Genomic DNA, 20,449 nt, shown 5'->3' on the forward strand with positions numbered 1-20,449 from the left:
GTTAGTTAGTTACATTCATCTTTGCATGGTGATTCTCCCTTGATCACATACATCCATGCACATGCTAATGATATGATGTATGATACTTGCAAGCTAAGCTATATTCCTGAGACTCCCCTACAAGCTCGTGGAGATGAGAGGGCCACGACAATGAGCTTGGTGCGAAGCTCCTAAAAAGATGCAGTTCCCAACGGTTTAGTGAGAGTATCTGCAACTTGCACTACGCTAAATTTAAGTTTTAGCAGCGCAGCTATGAAAGCGCTTTTGGCAAAAGCGCTGCTATAGGGCCTCGCTAAAAACAAAACTAAAAATCAAGGAAAAAAAACGCTCCTGTAGGGGTACCTACGAAAGCGCTTTTAAAAAGCGCTGCTATTGGCTGCCTTAAGAAAGCGCTTTAGTAAAGTGCTGCTATAGGATACCTTATGAAAGCGCTTTTGAAAGCGTTGCTATAGGTGTAGGCTACGTAAGCGCTTTTCACCTAAAAAGCGCCGGTAAAGGTTCTTCTACAAAGGCGCTTTTGAAAAGCGCTCTCGTAGGGCATTTAATAAAAAAAAATAAAATAAAAGAATCCCTTCATACGCGTTTTCCCCCTTTCATTTTCCAGACACGAGCCCTATAGCAACTCTCACCATCGTTTTCTCTTCATCGTTTTCCAGAATATCATTTTCATCATCTCCAGTCATCTTTCTATCTCCAGTCGCCATCTCACCATCTCTGCGTTCAGCCACCACATTGTTCATCATCGTCGCCACGTTGTGTTTTCTTTTGGAATTGGAAGCCAAATCAATCGACCCCTACAAGGTTAGTTTCATTGAAACCTATCTAGGGTTTTATTATTTGAAAGAAATTCGAGGTTAAAATAGTGGAAAAGTATTGAATTTTGAGGGTTTATAATTTGGGGTTTTATATTGTAATGTTGTATATTGTTTCTATTTTATCAAAGAATATGCATTTGCAAGTTCTTATCTGTCTTTATTCTAGCTTGAGGAACAAGATGGTTCCGAAAGGGGAAAAGGGGGAAATTTTTTGTTTTGATTTGAATTGTATTGTTTGCATAAGCTTTTGATTTGAATTGTATTGTTTGCATAAGTTGATTGCCCAAGGTTCAATTTTTATCAGGTTCTTGGGGTTGATAAAACTGCCAGTCAACGAGAAATTAAGAAGGCTTTTCACAAGTATGTTGATTTTGTATTCTTGTTGAAGCTAGCAATATTTGATAGCTTGGCCTTATATATGTTGTTTTATTTTTTTCAGACTCTCTCTTCAATATCACCCTGATAAGAACAAAGCCAAAGGTGCACCATCTCGCCGCCGCCGCCGTCATCTTCATCTCCAGTCGCCATCTTTCTATCATTTTCACTCAAGAGGATTTCTTGCATTATTCAGAGGAATTGAGTGAGTTTATTTCTCACTCTCAAGAGGTAAGTTCAAATCTCTAGCATGTTTCAGAAGGATTGATGAGTGCTTCATTCAACTTCCTTTTGTTCCGTTTTCTTTCTGCGAATGGAAATAAAAATGCTTAAATTCTCTCTTTTTTGTTTTTATGAACTACTTACTGCATTTTTCAAAAATCGAGTTCTAGCTAATTGAGTCTAGAACATATTTGAGCATTTCGGTTTTGTAAATTCGGGTGTTTGTAGTTACTAGCGAATTGATAATTGATTTCATATCATTTTAAATAACTGAGTTCTACATTGGGGTTTTTTTGATATTGTGTTAGTAGTGGTGTATTTAACTGCATCGTGTGTGTTTAATTTTACAGTTACTTTGAAGCCTCTGGTTTCTACTTGTACAACGCCGATTCAAACCTACCCGTCTCCCACATCAAGTCCAACTCAGGTTACTAGCCCTTTCTTCTTGCTTATAGTTTGTTGTTTTCTGCTTATAGTTTATTGTTTATGGTTCTATTTAATTTCAATTTAGTGTCTCTCAATCAGTTTTTTGGTTTGTCGACTTATATTACCTTGAAATAAGGTAATATCTTCTTTAAGAAATCTGGTGTAGGTTGAAATAAGGTACTGTCTTCTTTTAGAGACTCAAAAAATCGAGACAATTGTAACTTCCTATCTTTAGCTAACTACCAACTTAACCAATATGAAAGCTATAACTAATAGCAATATGACATAATGTAACCTTCCAGTTATAATCAAGGATGGCCAAGTCAGCCATAATAGTGTTTAAGTATGTTACATTTCTAGCTAAATGACGTCTTGCTAGACAAGAAGTAATGAAATGAGACATCACAGTAGTATATTTTTGTACTATAGTTGCATAACATTATATTTCAAGACTTGAGTGGTTTGACAAGATTTATTTCTATTATTCACACTTTATAGGATCTCATTAGGTATTCTGATCAAGACATAATGATGATAGTTATTTCTTATCTTGACAGAATTCCTTAGTACCTGATAGAGAAACCAAGAAGCAAAAGCATTTGTTTAGCTTAATTAAGACATGGATAAAACATGGATGAATTCAAACCGATTGTCGAAAGAGTATGAGAAAGGGGTATGGGAATTAGTTAAGTTTGCGGTTGCGCACGCCGAAGACCCGATTCGAATGGCGTGTCCTTGCTTGGGTTGTTGTTATGGGGGTAAGGTTGACGGGAATCAGTTGGCATCGCATTTACTACGGTTTGGAATTGATAGAAGTTATACATGTTGGACAATGCATGGTGAGAAAAGTAACACGAATGTTGAGTCGAAGTGTAATACGAAGTATGCTTCAAACGACGATTGCACAGACACATATGATTGTGATCGATTCGAAGAGATTGCAGAAGCACTTGAAGAAGATCTTGAGGATTGTCCCAAAATGTTCGAGAGGTTGGTAAGCAATGCAGAGAAACCGTTGTATGATGGTTGTTCAAAATTCACAAAATTGTCTATGGTGTTAAAGTTGTACAACTTAAAGGCGGACAATGGATGGTCGGATAAAAGTTTCACAGAGTTATTAGCCCTTATGAAAGATATGCTACCAGAGGATAATGTTCTTCCCAATCGAACGTATGAAGCCAAAAAGATGTTGTCCTCTATTGGCATGAGCTATGATAAGATATATGCATGTCCAAACGATTGCGTTTTGTTTCGAAACGAGTATGCAGCGTTGAATGAGTGTCCTAAATGTGGTGCCCCTCGATATAAGAAAAAGTTGTCTCTGGCCAAAGTCTTATGGTATTTTCCTATAATTCTGAGATTTAGACGCATGTATCATAGTGAAACTGATTCAAGGCACTTGACTTGGCATGCAGATGAAAGAATTATTGATGGAAAGTTGCGACATCCGGCAGACTCACCATAGTGGATGAAAGTTAATAGTGAATATCCTGAATTTGGAAAAGAAGCAAGAAACATTCGCTTGTCATTATCTACTGATGGAATGAACCCGCATGGTATTCAAAGTATCTCGCATAGCACATGGCCTGTGATTCTTATGATTTATAACCTACCTCCGTGGCTATGTATGAAGCGTAAGTACATGATGTTATCTATGCTAATTTTTGGGCCTAAACAACCAGGGAATGATATAGACGTATACTTGGCACCCTTAATCGAAGATTTAAAGTTTTTGTGGGAGAACGGTGTGGAGGTTTATGATGGGTATAGGAAAGAAAGTTTCAACTTGAGGGCGATGTTGTTTGGAACAATTAATGATTTTCCAGCATACGGAAATCTATCCGGGTACAGCAATAAAGGTCAAAAAGTGTGTCCTTTTTGTGAAGATGAAACCGATACGACACGATTGGATCTTTGTCAGAAGAATGTCTTTCTCGGCCATCGTAGATTCTTAAATTCTAATCATCACTACCGTGGGTGGAGAAAAGCATTCAATGGAAAGGCCGAACAACGTACAGCCCCGCCTTTTTTGACAGGTGGTCAAATTTTTGAAAAGGTGAAAGATGTGAGCACTCAGTTTGGCAAGCCTTTTGCACATTCACTTGTCAAGGGTGGGTGGAAGAAGAAGTCAATTTTTTTTAACTTCCATATTGGAAGTCGTTGTACGTAAGACATTTCCTCGATGTTATGCATATTGGAAAAAAATGTATTTGACAGCGTTATAGGTACGTTACTCAATATACAAGGAAAGTCTAAGGATGGCCTTAACATAAGGAAGGACATGGTAAACATGGGAATGAGAACTGAATTGGGACCCGTGACGAAAGGAAGACGAACATATCTGCCACCTGCTGTTTACACTCTATCTAGAAAGGAGAAGAAAACATTGTGTAAGTTCCTCAGTGAAGTTAAAGTTCCAGAAGGCTACTCTTCAGATATTAGAAGACTTGTGTCCATGAAAGACCTCAAGTTAAAGAGTTTGAAGACGCATGATTGCCATGTTATAATGGAACATTTTTTACCAATAGGTATACGTTCTATTCTGCCAGAAAAAGTAAGAAGCGCAATAACTAAACTGTGTTTTTTCTTCAGGTCAATTTGCAGTAAGGTGATCGATACCGCGATCTTACCAACATTGCAAAAAGAGATAGTTGTTACTTTATGTGATCTTGAAATGTATTTTCCTCCCTCTTTTTTGACATAATGGTTCATCTAGTCGTTTATCTTGTGAAAGAGACACAATTGTGCGGACCAGCTTATATGAGATGGATGTACCCTGCTGAACGTTATATGAAAATATTAAAAGGGTACGTGAAAAACAGAAGTCGACCGGAGGGTTGTATTGCCGAACGATACATTGTTGAAGAAGCGGTTGAGTTTTGTACTGATTTTCTGTCAAATGTTCAATCAATTGGACTCCCCAAATCTCATATTGTTGAAAAAAAAGAAGGAAAAAGGCTAATTGGAAATAAAGTTGTGACAGTATCAATGGTCGAGCGGGATCAAGCGCACTTGTATGTTCTGCACAATGAGATTGAGGTTGAGCCCTATGTTGAAATGCACGAGGTTGTTCTCCGAGATTTAAATCCGAATAGAAATGAGAATTGGATAGTACGAGAGCACAATTGAAGTTTCATATCGTGGTTTAGGGAACATATTTATTCAAAGTATCGTTCAGATCCTGCTTCAGTAACAGAAAGGTTGAGATGTTTAGCCTATGGTCCAAGTATAATTGTGTTTTCTTATAGCGCATACGCAATTAATGGATACACATTTTATACCAAAGAACAGGATGACAAAAGTACTATGCAAAATAGTGGTGTTACCTTGGTAGCTGAAGCAATGCACATATCAAGTGCGAATGACTTAAATCCGTAATTTGCAAATTTGTCATATTTTGGGGTTATCGAGCGCATTTTGGTGTTTGATTACGCGAAGTTTCAGATTCCTGTATTTGGTTGCAAGTGGGTTGAAAATAATAATGGCATACGAATGGATAAGTCAGGATTTTTGCAAGTGGATCTCAATAGGGTGGGGTACAAATATAAGCCTTTCATTCTAGCCTCTCAAGCTAAACAAGTGTTCTATGTCAATGATCCGACAAGTACGAAATGGTTTATAGTGCTTTTATCTAACAAAATAGTTGATGAAAACATTGGAGATCAAGGTGATATTGGTGTTGGCATTAAATCTTGTACAAGAAACGATCAAAATGAGAATGAATCTTGTACTAGAAATGATCATAATGAGGGTATTTGGATCAATCCAACCGTCCGCGTTGTTAAGAGGCGCGTAGAACACAATCCTACTAAGAAAAGAAAGAGACGTTAGTGAAAAAGGTAATAGTATACATATTCCGACTAATGTGCTTTATTCAATTTGTACTGATTGTTATGTATTCAATTTGTATAGTTTTTTCAATTTGTATTCCGATTGTTACAATACTTATTCAATTTTGGTGCATATTTTCGTTTTGTACATAACTTTTGAACCATGTATCCGTTTGTCGACTTCTTTACATGTAACTATACTATTTTGACAATTCCGGAGCTGCTCATTCACTTATCTTTACATTTCGGGACTGTTTTTTTATCGGTTTTGCTTCTGCCCGTGATCAAAAGTCGGGTTTAGGGTCTGAATTTCGGAAAACCGACTTCATTTTTGAGTCCGTGAGGACGTTTTACCATAGCCATGTAAATTTCGTTCAATTCCGACAACTTTCTTTTTTTTTACGCTTATTCTGATTTCATCGATTCCGATTCCGATTTACTTGTACATGCATGGTTTGACTTCCATTTGACTTGTATAGATTGTTAGCTTATTAATAGTGTACTAATGTGCTTTAGTTTGTTTGATACAGGTTCAATGGCTAGTAATCAAGAAAACTCACAAGAAAACTCACAAGATAGAGATGCTCCGAATACAAATCCTCCACCTGATACATCATCAAAAGAAGTTGCACGAGGCATCACCATTATGAAGGGAATCATTCGACATAGAGACCAAGGATTAATATATAATTTGGAATGGAATTCTGATAACCAACCAATTGGTCCTAATTCTACAAAGTTGACAAGCTATATTGGTACACTTGTTCGTTTGCATATTCCAGTCTCCGTAGCTAAATGGAATCTGAAAAGCAAAGAGTTGGACGATAAAAAAACATGATTTGGGACGAGCTTAAGGCATCATATATGGTTGTTGTTATTATCTTTACGATAATTTGTTTAAATTACTTATACTAACACACTCTATGCGTATGTTTGTTTACAGAGGTCTTTTAACATACCAGATGAGCGTAAACGCTACATTCTTGGTTTGACCGGAAAAAGATATAGAGGGTGGAAAGCTTTTTTAACAAACACCTATCTTAAGGATAAAGAAGGAAACTTTCTTGAAGAGGCCCCGGGACGTCCAAAAAAGTATGAGATCTTCATTGATGAAGAAGATTGGGTTGAGTTTGTAAATCAAAGAGATGAAGCTTTTCGGAAAAGGAGTGCCACAAATAGTGCGAGAGCATCAAAACCCGCGTATCCATACAAAAAAGGGCGTTTGGGATATGCACGCTTAGAGGAAAAAATTGTAAGTAAATAGAAATGCGTTTTAATTAATTGTCTAAATGTGTTTTATTTGACGATTTTATCATTTGTGTCAATGTATAGTTAGAGGAGTCGAAAAGTGAGGAAACCTCACTTCCAGTACATGTGTTGTGGAAGGAAGCTCGTGTGGGCAAGAATCAAGTTGTCGATCCCGATGTTCAAAGAGTTTATGCTGAATGTGTAAGTATAACACTGTGTCTTTGATTAAATCTTTTTTTAATATATAATTGATTTTTTATCTCCACTAATAATTATTGAAATGTAAATGAATTACAGGAGACCATGTCGCAATCGGTATCACCGGTGAGGACCAGGATGATAGGAGCGTACTTAGTAGAGCACTAGATGCTCCTGAGTATCCTGGTCGGGTGAGGGGTAAAGGACATGGTGTGACTCCAACCTCTTTATACAAGAATTCTAGGAGAAAAAATCCTACCAATGAAGAAGTGTTGCAAAAATTGCAGGAATTACAAGCACAAGTCTCTGGATTGCAAAGAGATAAAGATATGTATATGAGAGAAAAGTGCAATACTTCATCGGTGAAAGAAACTAGTGATAAAGCTAGTATCAACTGTCAAAGAAAATTTTTCGAGGTAATTATAAATTTTTTTCCTTAAAAATTGTTATATTTTATTAATGATAATGACTCTATATTTACTATTGGTTTAGGGCATTTCATCTTGCCAACTATACTTATCGTCACCGAATTATCGCCTAGTTGGCAAGGGAAAAGTGCACAACACTTTGGGAGATTTACTTCACCATAGACCGCTCCCGGATGGACACCTGAAAGTATCAGTTGATGTTGTATTAGATCATGATGCGGTGCTACCGGTACCTGACATGGTCTCAGAGACAACATTGATGCGAGATGCAATAGGGTCATTTGTTGCATGGCCCTCGGAGCTCATTATCATTGGTGATGAGGTATATTGAAAACCATTATGAATTATTTAGTTTTCGAATGTCAATTCTGCACCGTTACGTTAATTATTTTTTACATTTTAATTTTAGACTGCTCCTACAAAACTCGCAATTAAGGGTAAAGGGATTTTACAGGAGGAGGAGTCTGTTGCATCACTAAAAGAGGTACATTTAAAGTGTTAATATATAATCTAAATCTAAAACTGCATGATTTTATATTTTACCTAACTTATATGATTTTTAGGCATCTGCTCGGGGGTCACAACAAGTGACGCAGCAAGTTCGTAGCGTACCACCCAAGGGTCCTCCGAAGCCAGCGGCAAAAAAAGGTGGTGCTTTTGTGCCTCGATACCGGACGACGCTCGGAACACTTGTTGATATGTCCGATTTGAAGGGTGGTGCTTTCCGTGAAATCAATATGGATGAAGGTATCTTCGATATTGAATTCATGTCAAATATTGCACTAGATGACTTGGAAGAGATTTTTACGCATGAACAACTAGGCGTCGGTAATATGCACTCATACATCCGGTAATATTCACTCATTCGATATATTATTTAATTAGTCGAACAATTTATTTACACATTTCAATGAAAATAATCTAATGTTTATTATGTTTTTATTTAAGGTTGTTGTATGACAAAGTGTTGCGCGGGACTGCATTGTCAAACTGATTCCGTTTCGTGTCTTCCACCCATTGCAGCGGAATGGCAATTGCTATGGAACCGGAATCAGTTAGACAGCGCTTAGTCGATAGATTCCTGTCCACCGGCAATACAGAAAGTCTGATTCTTTGGGCGTATAATACCCGACCAGTAGGGTTAGTTTCTCATTCTTGGTTCATCTAATCTTTGTTTCTTTTGCGTAGCAAAATTTTCATATAAACTATTGTTTTAATTTATAGAGCACACTGGTTGTTGCTTGCTATCAACCCTATAAGAGAAGTGGCATATTTTCTGAATTCGGTAGATGGTGAGTGGACCAATTATCCGGCTATGAAGTCAATGGTTGATACGTAAGTGAGATCGTTCTAAATATTTGTGTATATTTATATATTTAATTATTTGTGAGATTGATCTAAACATATGCTTTTATATTTTTTTAGATCAATACAAGTGTTCCGAAGTCAAAGAGACGCACAGGTATCCCGGACTAAATCAAACAACATTACTTGGATCAAAGTGGAAGTACATTAATTTTCACAATTCTGCTTATAATATTTATGCTACTTGATAAAACAAGACAACTATAAAATCTTATTTGTTTTTCTATGTAGTGTCCGATACAGCGAAACAGTTCAGATTGCGGATACTATGTTTTGAGGTTTATGAAAGAAATCCTTCAAACGAATCAATTAGAGATTCCAATCACGGTATGGATTTATAACTTAATTAGATAATTTCTTATAATTTATTACATTTAACTAAATCATTCATATTATGTTTTTGTTATGTAGTACTTTGATGACTTCTATGCTGCTTCTTACACGAGACTTAAGTTGGAAGAAATCAAAGAGGAATTGTGTCAATTTTATATTCATCAACTATTCATGTAGGTATGAATACATTATTGTGTGAACAGTTTTATGACTACATTATTTTGTTATGTAGTACTTTGGTGGATTGATTTGAAACTGATAGTTTGTTTCATGTTTGTTTTTGTTGTTATTGAGCCTTTAATTGACCGTGTTGTTCTGTTCATACTTTGCAGGACCAGGCCGGGAAACGATCAAACTTTTGAAGTATAATATTATAGTACTCTAGGGTGGTTACTAACTTTGTTCATATTGTTGCCAATATTTGAAATGAGTTAGTTACATGTGAAAATATTGGTTTGTTGCTGATTTAGTTTGTTTGACATGAGTTAGCTACATGTGAAACTTTCTATATATATATATATATATATATATATCATACTTTACATGATTTAGTTTGTTTGACAGGAACTATAATGATGTATATATATAATTTTGGATATTATAATGGTATTATATTAGTATATATATTGTCCTACCTATGGTTGAAAATATATCATCGAAAATATATTACAGGTCAAAAATATTACAGGTTGAAAATATATTACAGGTCGAAAATATTACAGGTTGAAAATATATTACAGGTCGAAAATATTACAGGTTGAAAATATATTACAGGTCGAACTGGGAGGCTTAAATTACAGGTTGCACTTTAAAATACCTCATTTAGCAACGACAGCGCTTTTAAAAAACGCTCTTAAAGGGCCACCTACTAAAGCGCTTTATCACTAAAAGCGCTGCCTAAGATTAAAAAAAAAGCATAAAAAATAAAAAAAATAAAAAAAAACGCAACCTACGAAAGCGCTTTTGGAAAAGCGCTCTTATAGGGGGGCTACCAGAGCGCTTTTTCCAGAAAAGCACTCTGATAGGGGGGGCTACCAGAGCGCTTTTTCTGGAAAAAGCGCTCTTATAGGGGGGCTACCAGAGCGCTTTTCTGGAAAAAGCGCTCTTATAGGGGGGCTACCAGAGCGCTTTCCTGGAAAAAGCGCTCTTATAGGGGGGCTACCAGAGCGCTTTCAAAAGCGCTGTTGTTACCTACGGCAGCGCTGGCTTTGGCAGCGCTTTAAAGCGTTGTTGTTACCTACGGCACCGCTGGCTTTGGCAGCGCTTTAAAGCGCTTTAGTAGCCTAAAAAAGCGCTTTAAAAGTCCTTTTCCGTAGTAGTGTTGCATGGACCTTGGCACATGCTACATCTTCATGAGTTTGGAAATGACATGTTCACGCACAAAGTGAATGTCCAATTCGATGTGTTTTTTGCATGCATGGAGGAGGGGATTATGAGATAAGAGAACAATGCTGATACTATCGTACAAGAGTGTAGGGGAAAGAAAAGGAACATGGAGCTCTTGAAGAAGAGACTATAGCCATAGAAAATCAGAAGTCGTGTGAGCTAAGGCACAATATTCTGCCTCCATGCTTAAGCAAGCCACGAAGTTCTTCTTCTTAGAACTTCATGAAACAAGATTTTGTCCAAGATAGATGCACAAGACAGACGTGTAACGCCTATCATCGAGATCATTTGCCCAATCAGAGTCACTATAGGAGCGAAGAGGTACTTTGCATGATGGTATAACATGAAATAGAAAAAAGTCATGATTGATAATACCACTTAGATATCGCAAGATACGTTTGGCAGTCGCCCAATGTGAATCTAGAGGATATGTCATGTATTAAAAGGCTTTGTTAACACTAAAGGCGATATATGGGAGAGTAAGTGTCACATACTGAAGCGCATCAGCCATGGAGCGATACATGTATGGATCTAGAAATGTGGAAGAGCCATGCTTTTTTAACTTACAGGTGCTAAGTATTGCAGTTGTGACACCATTTGCATTGCTAAAGTATTAGAGTTTGGCCTAACTTTAAAACTTGGTATATAAATTCGATATAAACTCTTTCAATGTTCTATCTCCAACAAATGTGAAATTTGAGATCTTCCCAATACACCTCCTCACGCCCAGTACTCTTTTGAGTTTAGTGCGTGGATTTAAGTGATGGGAAGTCCAATGTCCAATCGATAGACTCTAATACCATAATAGAAAATGATTTTCATATTATTCATTCAATCTTCTTTCACTTTTACAAACTATCGTAACGATTTCTATTCATAGAAATGATTGCATGGTTATTTTGTTAGTTATTTGCATTCATCCATGCATGGTGATGCTCTCTTGATCAAGTAAATCCATACACGTGCTAACAATATGATGTATGCTACTTGCAACCTAATCTAAACTACTCTTCTAATAATATTTTATCAAACTCATCACTACAATATTGCATCAACGTTTTACATTTGTTATAAATCACATTATCAATAGTCATAATAAAACATTATCAATAGTTTTTAATAAAAGGGCAATTAATCTTAGCTTTTTTTTAATTTTTAGAAGTCTATAGTGACACTTTTATATAAGTGTGAAATTATTAATAGCGCTCTTTAAATAAATGCTATTAATGTTTGATTAAATTTGATTAGAAATTATTTTGTAAATCAAAATGAAATATATAACTGATGTGAACGGTTATGTAGATACATGTTTTTTTACTCAACAATTTTATCAATAAAATATTAATCTTACAAAGCATTCTATTTGTGCATAAACATGTTCTCACCTAATGGGACATTATTCTAACAAATAAATTTGCATGAAATATTGTTAGTATCATATGAAAGGGTAAAATAATTTTCTTTATAATTATGTGACCTCTTTATTAGGTGTGCTAAAGAGTCAAATATAACACCTGATATACTTAAATGATATTTTATTATGATTATAATTTTATAAAGGATGTTTACAACCTAATAAGTGTTTAAAACTATTTAATCAGTTAAATTAGAGAATAAATTTTATAAACTATAAAAAGAACAAATCATATTATATTTTTTATATACAAAGTGAAGAAAAATATGACTGAAATTCTCAAGTTATTATATATCTTATTTCTATTTCTTTCCATATTTCTTATAGCAAAGCAAGTTGGTGCTGCCAGTAAGCCATTTTTTCACCCTCATTAGATATAGATCTTTACTTTGTAGTTTATACATAATCTTTTATCATATTTTTTTAATTTTATTTAATTATTATCTCTTTTTATTACAGAAGACTTCATTGAATGTGCAACTGATGCTGATTGTCCAAAATCTTGGAATGAATATTTAGCTATTAAGTGTGTTAATCATGTATGTGAGATTGTTAGTAATCTTCCCTGATTTTATATGTACCAGAGTTCAAATATTCTCTATAGAGAAAAATGAGTTATTGTGCTAAAAAAGTAAATATGTAATATACCTTATCACATAATGTTTCATGAATTATCATTTGATTATCATATAAGCACCTTATAATTTTATTTTTCAAATTTCATAAACTTTCTGTATATATTTTATTGTGTAATCATAACATTACATTTATGGTAGTTAAAATATGAAGTTAACTTAAAGAATCATATGATTTAGATACCAATTTTTGAGTGTTTTTTTTAATGAAACTTTATATATTAAAAAGAAACATTATAAGAAGAAGGATGGAACTAAAACAGAACTCATCAAGAGATGAATTTAAAATTAGACATTTTTGGTCTATTAGAAACAAATTTCTTCCTAATGTTTAAATGAATGGAATCAAAAAATATGAGAGAGCTACAAGTTAAACCTATATTTGCTATAAAATCGGCACAAGAGTTACCCTCTATGAAGATGTGCGAAATAAAAACTGACTAGAAACTAAAAAAAAATTATATAATTGGTCCAAGCGATTTTGGCCTACCAAGGAACTAAAACTCGCTTAGAAAAGGCTTGAACCACTAAAGCTGAGTCAGTTTCAATCCATAGGTTACTCCAACCTCCCTCGATAGCAATTTCCATGGCACAAATAACCCCAGTGAATTCAGATAAATAAGACGACGTCCAAGGGACCGTATATGCATACACCAAAAGGAAATTTCCTATATAATCTTTAAACAAACCTCCACAAGCAACAGGGAGGCTATTGTGATTATAACAATCATCGCAATTACACTTTATCCAACCAATGGTGGGTGGTTTCCATGAAAGAGTTCTTCCTTGATGTGATATTTTGCAACCCTTTAATTGTTACTGGCAAGAAAATTTGCATTGCTGATATAATTTTAGTCCCACAACGGTATTGTTAAAGTTATATTCATTGTTTAAATAGTTTATTCAAACATTAGAAAATTTCTGTGGGTTGAAAAGAATTCACAGCAAATTGGGCTTTGGCCCAAAATACTTGAGAATTTCTTAATCCATCCTTTGATACTATTAGGCACTTAGCGTAATTACATTTATGTCCCCTGTTTCCGGAGATACATATCAGGAAGCACATTTTTTTGCCCAAAATATAGTTTTGTCCAAAGCTACATCTACGGAAGTATTTTAAACTGGTAAACGTTGAAAAAAAACTTCAACATAATTCAGTTCAGGAAAATTTTCGTAGATGCATATCCAGAACGTATTAGCGCTAGACTTTTCCATAGATATAGCTCTGGAAGTTTCTGTATATTTTAAATCTGCATGATCACTCCCCCCCATTTTTTTTTCTTCTTCCACACTCACTTTCACCAACCTAAAATATCCTACATCATCAATATCATTTTTCACTCCAAAACTCCAACTTTTTCGTGCAACAAATCAAAGGGAGCAAAAGAAGATTAAATTTCAAGTAAAGATTCAATTTTGTCCATTACATTGCTCATATTAATCATCAAAATTTTGTAAAAAAAAAAAGGAACGTTGCTTTCGGATGTACATCTACGGAACGTGTTGAAGATGAACACTTCCGTATGTACATCTCTGAAACATGTATGTCCCGTTTTTTGCAGCAGTTTTGTAATTTTTTTCTTATTGTTTACAAATAGATATGGTGCACACCCAATAATACCTCAAAAGAATTAGTTTCTACAAACGATGTTTCTCCGAATGTGCAAGGGGTTGTCGTAAAGTTGATAGATGTCGGCGGTAACTTTAATAACAAGCAAAATTTTGATGATTGTGATAGCATGCTCACATGAATTCGTAAGACTGCAAGTACACTTGGTTTTGGTGTGGTTATAGGAAGATCGGATAAAGGTTCGGAAAGAAGAAACGCTTTTGTAACTTTGTTGTGCGAAAGAAGCGAGAAATACCAGACTCCTCTATGGAAGTTTAAAAGATACGACACGGGTAGTAGAAAATGTGAATGTCCTTTTAAAATTCATGGTTACATGTTTGTTAGACGCTGGCCTTAGGATCTAGAGGGGGTGAATAGATCTTACACAGTTTTGCGGAATTAATTGAACTTTAAGCGGAAGTGATTCTGAATCGACTCGCGTCTATTCTGAACCACTATTGAAACGATTGTATATGTGTTAAAACCACTAACCAGCTTGAGATAAACGATAAGAGAATACACTATAGAATCAATACGTCGCTCTATTGAAAATCAATTAACTTCTTATATGATGAACGACGTTTGCAATGCAGCAATAGTGAAATAAGCAAAAACACAAACACTTGGTGATAATGATCAAATTGATGGTGATTCAATGTGTGATGGATTGTGATGTTTATATAAGTTCTTAATTCACAATCTTAACACTCGAATCGTTGATCAATTTGCTATTATAACCAAATATGAACAGAACGTAAATTTAAAAGGTAAAAGCGACAAGAACACGATATTTGTTTAGGCAGTTCGTCGATCGTCCTCGCTACGACTACGTCTGCCCCCAATTCCAAACTGAAATTGGGAAATCTTTCATTAATGTTGAAAGCAGTTTATACAAAGAAGATAACAAAGCGATAAACCATAAACCAATTATGTCGATCCTTTGAATCTTCTTCCCCCTTAATCTTGAGTCAGATCAAGGTGATCCAAGAGCTTCACTTGATCCCTTTTCTGCAGTGTCTTGAATTGCCTTGAATCCTTGTTCTTCAATCTTCACACTCAGATGGATCCTCGTTGAAACCTCTTGATAAAAACCCCCAAGAAACACCTATCTTGGAGGACAAAACCCGCAGATTTTATTCACCAAAAACCCCACAAATCTTCACCCACTAGGAATCTTCAATTTCGTTCCATGGACGTTATCGAACTCGATCACTAACCCTCAACGCAAGAATGATTATGTGTAATTGTGTTGGAGATGACGAAGAACGAAGATGAGAAGCCTTTGTGTATCTTTCAGTCGTTGGTGTTGATGAATAATTAACATGGAATGATATATATAGTTGCTGGTATGTTGGAGCAGAGAAAACACATAATTTGGGAAGTTTTCAGCAATTAGGTTGACCTACTTTAGTGCTTAGGTCGACCTAACAGAAGCAGAGTTGAAGTTGTCCCAGTTAGGTTGACCTGTTAGGTTGGCCTAAAATCTGTTAGGTTGACCTGCTGAAGGTTTAGGTCGACCTAAAGTCAGTTAGGTTGACCTGTTGAAGGTTTAGGTCGACCTAAAGTCATTTGTTTCCAGTTAGGTCGACCTGTTGAAGGTTTAGGTCGACCTAAAGTCAGTTGAAATGCATTTTTGTGACTTTTCTTCAGTTTAGGTCGACCTAAGAGTGTGGGTAGGTCGACCTAACAGTGACATGTGTAAATCCCTTCAGTTTAGGTCGACCTGGGAGTGTGGGTAGGTCAACCTAACAGTGACCTTGTCAGTTTTGCTGAGTTTGCTCTGGTTTTGAGTCGACCTAGGGCTTTGCTTGGTCGACCTAACAGATGCAATACCATTTTCTGAGTGATTTGAGCTTCATAATCTTCCATTGTCTTGAGTCATTCATTTATGCTTTTGTATTTGGTTGCTTGTGATGTTTGACATGAATCAAAAACTCATTTGTGAGTGTATGCTTGTTCTTACAAACTCCCCCTTTTTGATGATGGCAAACATTTGATTAAATGACGAAAGCTCCCCCGGTCTTGTATGCGTAAGCTCCCCCGTACTAAGCTCCCCCGTACTCTCAACTCATCTCCCCCTTTGACAACATCAAAAGAAACCAGGAGAATAGTAGAAGAGAATAACAAAATAATCTAAACAAAACAATGTCTTACATAACACACTAGTAAAGAAATAGAGCATAATATCCAAACATATTTAAAGGTACAAACCAAGCTTAAGTTCAAGTAATAAAAGACATAATAACATGACAGAAATGAGATGCAATGCAATGAAACGAACTAATGCAATGCTCGCTAACGTTTGCCCAAACATGTTAGATGTATGCTTATTCTACTATTTTTATGTCCAAACATGATATGTTATGAGTAATGATGAACAACATATACATGTAAATGAGATAGGTGGAGAAGCATATAAGAAGTCACTATAAACATGTTAATTGATAGCATATTATAGCATCAATGATATTTTTGGAAGTGAATCAACAAACATGTTACCACTTTCTCAATTATAGGTATCTCGTCATCATTTCGTAGAATGAAGTATATTCCTCTAGTCAATGTGGAATGATACTTGATGTGATGATGAACTACCTTCATACTGAGAGAGATGTTAGCTTGAGCATAATCAATATATATAAAGTAAAGGAATAAAATTAAGAAAACAAACGCATTTAGCTCAAATTAGAGATATCTAATATCCCTAATTCCCAATGAATGTTGAAGAACTGCTCCGTTGCAAGAGGTTTGGTGAAGATGTCAGCTAGTTGCTTCTTGCTCTTCAAGTTTATGGTACTTGTGTTGTCGCACATGATAGGTATACGATCAAGCTTAATACCAAAGTCAAGAAGTTGTTGCTTGAGCCATAATATCTGCGCACAGCAGCTTCCGGCAGCTACATATTCTGCCTCAGCAGTAGATAATGCAACCGATACTTATTTCTTGATATGCCAACTTATCAATGAATTTGAGAATAGATGACATGTTCACTGGTGCTCTTTCTATCGGATTTGCAGCCAGCAAAATCTGAGTCGGAGAATCCTACCAAATAACACTCATTTCCCTTCGGATACCATAGGCCATATGTAGGAGTTCCACGTAGATATCGCAGAATTCTTTTGACAGCTTTTAAGTGAGATTCCTTTGGACAAGATTGATATCTTTCTCATCTTTGTCTAGGTTAGTATTTGTTGCCATAGGTGTGTCAATCTCCTTTGCTTCACTCATTCCAAGTCTTTTGAGCAGCTCCATGAGACTCATCTCAAATTCACTCTTCCTATTGATTGTAACCTTGAGCAACTAATCTAGCTTTGTTTCTAGTGATAACTCCGTTTTCATTAAGTTTGTTACGAAAAACCCATCTAGTACCGATTACTTGATGATCTCCCGGATGAGAGACAAAGTCCCAAACATCATTCCGTTTAAATTGGTTTAATTCTTCTTGCATGGCCATTAGCCAATGCTCATCAAGTAATGCGTCCTTCACGTTTTTCGGTTCAACTTGTGAAACAAAAGCAAAATGATGACAAAAGTTACTTATCTTGGAGCGTGTTGTCACACCCTTTGAGATGTCCCCTATTATGTTGTCGATTGGATGATCTTTTACATTTGTCCAGGCCTTAGGAAGTTCTTCATTGTTTGAGATACTTTCTTTTTCAACACTATCATGAGACTCATCTTTCTCTTTCTTAGCATCTTCCTTTGCAACACTTTCACTTTCGTCTTCCTCATCTTTGACAATTTCTTCAGTGGATGGGCCTGCACTATCAAAAGATATACCTTTCTCGACACATTTTGCATAAGATTCGTCAAAAAGAACACATGAACTGACTCTTCAACAATAAGTAGTAACTGAATTGATAGAACCTATATGCCTATATGCCTTACTAGATTGAGAGTAAAAAAAAAATATGCCTTCTTCCAAGTTTTAGCATATAAATGTGGTTTACCCATGTGCCATTAAACATGATCTCTCTTTTCTTAATATGTTCTATTGTGCAGCCAAAATTTGTAAAAGTTACTTTGAAGTCTTTGTCGCACAATTGACTAATACTTAGGAGATTATGTTTAAGACCTTCTACTTAGTAACACATCAGTTATAGTTGTGGTAGACGGGTTACCTACACTTCTTTTACCAAGTATAGCTCCCCAATTGTTGTCTCCATAGGTGACATACCCCTTTTTCTTTGCGTGGAACTTTAACAAAGAGTGATATGTCTCCCATCATGTGTCTTGAACATCCGCTATCAAGGAACCACAACCTTTCGGCAATGTCAAGACACTTTTCCTACAAAATTAATTTATAGTGGAAGGTCCCCAATCTTCATTGGGTCCTGGGTGGTGAGTACATAAACTGTTGCATTTAGGCAACCATTGAAATACTCCTTTAGGAACTAAAATCCTCCTAAATTTGCATTTTTCAATGGTATGTCCCTTTTTGCAACAATAGTGACAGGTAATATGATGAGAATATGCTGTTTTGCTAGTTGATACTTTTGGTACAAAAGTGTATTTACTATATAAAGGAGTATACGATCTTTTGAACTTATTTGGATCAACCGCAAACGTCATTTTTGGTTGTAGAGCCTTATCTAATTTGGCCTTTAGGTCTCTCACTTCTTTTTGCCAAATATGACATGTCTCACAACCAAACCATGATGTAGGATCTTCCTCAATTTTATCCTTTTGAATATCTAGCATAGATTGTTTCAAAGCTTCCATTTCCTTTTCGGTCTTCTCAACTTTTGATTCAAGATATGAAAAAATTTTCTTATTTGAGGCCAAAAGTTTAAAAGCTTCAATTGCATCTCTATGTAGTTCTTCAAAGGCTAATTTTAATTGAGCATGAGATACCTTATCTACAAGTTCAGGTTTAAGATGACTTACACGTTTCTTTTTCTTGTGTTGATGAGCCGTAAGACATAAGTTTGTCAATTCTTCTTCATCGCTTGATGAGTCTTCACTAGATGAATCACTTTCCCATGCTATGTAGGCTCTTCTAGATTTGTTGTGACCTTTGCTTTGGTTCTTCTCTTTCTCCTTCTCAAGGTATGGACAATCCGGTTTGTAGTGACCGACTTTGCCATAATTGAAGCAAGGACCTTTGATTTTTCCTTTGTTATTGTCATCTTGTTTGAACTTGTTTGATTGCTTTCTATAGTTGATCAACCCTTTGTCAGAATGTTTTGCTCCATTTTTCTTTAGGTATTTGTGGTATCTTCGCACAAACAGTTCCATTTCCTCATCATCGGAGTCTTCATCATCACTTGTATCACTATCCTCTAGCTCTTGTCTTGAGGTCTTGGAGCTTGAAGCTTTTAGAGCTATTGACTTCTTCTCTACCTCTTTCTCCATGTTCTTCTCTTTCTTTGCCCTTTTCTCATGCATGTCAAGGCATTTAAGATGTTGTTCATGTTCTTCTAGTTTACCAAAGAGAGTGGTGATGTCTAAGGTGTTTAGATCATTTGCTTCCTTTATTGCTGTAACCTTGGGTTGCCATTCCCTGTTCAAACATCTTAAGATTTTGTTAGTAGCAACTGCATTGGAAACAGGTCTATCAAGAGAATTTAACCGATTTTTCAGGTGAACGAATCTCTTCTGCATGTTTTCGATGGATTCACCATCTTCCATGTGGAAGAGTTCGAACTCTTGAGTTAACGTATTGATCCTAGCTAGTTTGACATCATCCGTTCCCTCGTGGGCAACTTGCAATGTGTCCCACATAGCTTTAGCGGATCTACAATGGGAAACGCGATAGTATTCATCAACTCCTAGAGCTGAGATTAGAATGTTTCTCGCTTTCCAATCGTATGCATATCTCTTTTCATCTTCAGCATCCCAAGTATTTTCTGGTTTTGGAACAACTGCACCAGCTGCATTTGTCATGGTGATCTGAAAGGGACCATTGACAATAGCTGTCCAGATGTTCCTATCAATTGCATTGATGTGGACACACATACAATCCTTCCAATAGCCATAGTTTTCACCGTTGAAAACTGGAGCTCTATTGTGAGCCCCTTTAGGTCCGGAAGCCATCTTTCCAATAAGTGTTTCACGTAGCACGGAATAAACCAGAGCTCTTGATGCCACTTGTTAGACGCTGGCCTTAGGATCTAGAGGGGGTGAATAGATCTTACACAGTTTTGCGGAATTAATTGAACTTTA

General features: G+C 35.9%; 1 long non-coding RNA gene across 1 annotated transcript; it reads left to right on the forward strand.

Annotated features, from left to right (window-relative positions):
• The first annotated feature begins 677 nt into the window (after nt 1-677).
• LOC131625228 (uncharacterized) lies at nt 678-1,301 on the forward strand. Its single transcript, XR_009290781.1, has 3 exons — nt 678-801; nt 1,120-1,175; nt 1,255-1,301. It is a non-coding gene; the product is annotated as an uncharacterized LOC131625228 (long non-coding RNA).
• The last annotated feature ends 19,148 nt before the right edge of the window (nt 1,302-20,449 follow it).

The sequence above is a fragment of the Vicia villosa genome, linkage group LG1, assembly GCF_029867415.1.
Source record: "Vicia villosa cultivar HV-30 ecotype Madison, WI linkage group LG1, Vvil1.0, whole genome shotgun sequence".
Taxonomy (NCBI): domain Eukaryota; kingdom Viridiplantae; phylum Streptophyta; class Magnoliopsida; order Fabales; family Fabaceae; genus Vicia; species Vicia villosa.